This window comes from Schistocerca serialis, unplaced genomic scaffold (assembly GCF_023864345.2).
Source record: "Schistocerca serialis cubense isolate TAMUIC-IGC-003099 unplaced genomic scaffold, iqSchSeri2.2 HiC_scaffold_1217, whole genome shotgun sequence".
Classification (NCBI taxonomy): Eukaryota; Metazoa; Arthropoda; class Insecta; order Orthoptera; family Acrididae; genus Schistocerca; species Schistocerca serialis.
In genome coordinates, this window is record NW_026047422.1 from 145,001 (window position 1) to 147,500 (window position 2,500).

Below are 2,500 nucleotides of genomic sequence, written 5' to 3' on the forward strand. Positions count from 1 at the left end.
CTAACCTACGTTGTGCCTTAACCTAACCTACGTTGTGCCTTAACCTAACCTACGTTGTGCCTTAACCTAACCTACGTTGTGCCTTAACCTAACCTACGTTGTGCCTTAACCTAACCTACGTTGTGCCTTAACCTAACCTACGTTGTGCCTTAACCTAACCTACGTTGTGCCTTAACCTAACCTACGTTGTGCCTTAACCTAACCTACGTTGTGCCTTAACCTAACCTACGTTGTGCCTTAACCTAACCTACGTTGTGCCTTAACCTAACCTACGTTGTGCCTTAACCTAACCTACGTTGTGCCTTAACCTAACCTACGTTGTGCCTTAACCTAACCTACGTTGTGCCTTAACCTAACCTACGTTGTGCCTTAACCTAACCTACGTTGTGCCTTAACCTAACCTACGTTGTGCCTTAACCTAACCTACGTTGTGCCTTAACCTAACCTACGTTGTGCCTTAACCTAACCTACGTTGTGCCTTAACCTAACCTACGTTGTGCCTTAACCTAACCTACGTTGTGCCTTAACCTAACCTACGTTGTGCCTTAACCTAACCTACGTTGTGCCTTAACCTAACCTACGTTGTGCCTTAACCTAACCTACGTTGTGCCTTAACCTAACCTACGTTGTGCCTTAACCTAACCTACGTTGTGCCTTAACCTAACTTACGTTGTGCCTTAACCTAACTTACGTTGTGCCTTAACCTAACCCATGTTGTGCCTTAACCTAACCCATGTTGTGCCTTAACCTAACCCATGTTGTGCCTTAACCTAACCCATGTTGTGCCTTAACGTAACCCATGTTGTGCCTTAACGTAACCCATGTTGTGCCTTAACGTAACCCATGTTGTGCCTTAACGTAACCCATGTTGTGCCTTAACGTAACCCATGTTGTGCCTTAACGTAACCCATGTTGTGCCTTAACGTAACCCATGTTGTGCCTTAACGTAACCCATGTTGTGCCTTAACATAACCCATGTTGTGCCTTAACGTAACCCATGTTGTGCCTTAACGTAACCCAATTTGTGCCTTAACGTAACCCAATTTGTGCCTTAACGTAACCTAATTTGTGCCTTAACGTAACCTAATTTGTGCCTTAACGTAACCCATATTGCGCCTCAACCTAACCTATATTGCGCCTTAACCTGACGCACGTTGTCGCTGAACCTGCTCTGTAATTGTTATGCAACTCGTTAAATTAGTGTAGTGTTGCCTAACCGCAACCCTCGCAATATAGTTCGCTATTCGCACTGCCCGGTCCCCTGTGTATCGCGTCATGTTAAACACCTTGCAAGTGTTGCTGACTTTCCACATGCTCCTGCTATACACTGTAATGTGGATAGCAGCAGGACGTACATGCCCCCCCCCTTCCCCCCTGCCTTCGCAAGCTGGTCGTTGAGAAGTTTGCATGTTCAATGCCCTTCGCATGCCGACGTACTCAGCCTACGTTGTGGTACGGCCTGTCACCTGTCCGCGGATGTACGCAAAACCCACAAACTGTGCTGCACATTGGTCCGTATGTACTGAATGATACATCGTGGCACATGTGTGACCGTACGACGACTGCGCCTAGCAACGGCGGACCATACAGTCCAAATATTGTGGACGCAGCTACGTGTCGTCTCCCTTTAGGAGCTGGATTGCAGTGTGGTACGCCATTCAGACGTGTGGGAGGAACGGACGCCCTGGATGGCGATCAGCATGAGCAGTCTGTTGATGTAGTGGAGCGTGTATTCGGACGTAGTCGTCTCTTCTCACACACTGTGATAGCATGTTGCACCGCGTTCCACATCTGCGACATGCTGCAGAGGCCGGCTGACAGTCGTTCGCGCAATGGACACCGCATACGTACGGGGGCTACCTTCCACGTGTTCTCTAGGCGTGCACATGTTGTTGCGTCTATGTGGGCAGACGTAGTGTGTTGTGACACCTGACACAGGCATGCAATACTCGTTGCAAATGGCGATGGACGTCTACGTTTGCTGGTGACGTTACGCAAATGAACAACTGGTAACCCGTTGTGGTGCGGTTGTTCTCGCTAGAGGTGAATCAGTGTTGGCGACGATCGGTCGAGCTATTAACCGGTTGTTTCATGGATACCCACCATGCCCACGAACGTGAAAGGGGACCCACCATGCCCACGAACGTGAAAGGGGATCTGGGTGTGAGGCGATACGCGGCGGTGGCTGGGTGGGACCGTCCCCGGCCGGTGAGGGGGGGCCGCCCGGCGTGCTGGCAGCGCGGTGCGTGGGCGCACGCGCTACAGCCGGCTGGTGGGGGCGGCCAGTGGCAGGCGCGCCGGCCGACGGACGCGGCAGGCGGCGCAGCTGCGCGCCGGCGCCCCCTGCTCGCGGCGCCTTGCGGCCAAAGTAGGTCCTCGCGGGCCCGGTGCGAAGCGCGGTGGCCATCTGCAGTGTGCTGGTCCGATTGAGGACTGTGTGCGCTGAGGATGCGCCGCCGCCCGGCGCTCGGCGCCGCGACGCCGTCTGCTGCTCGGTCGC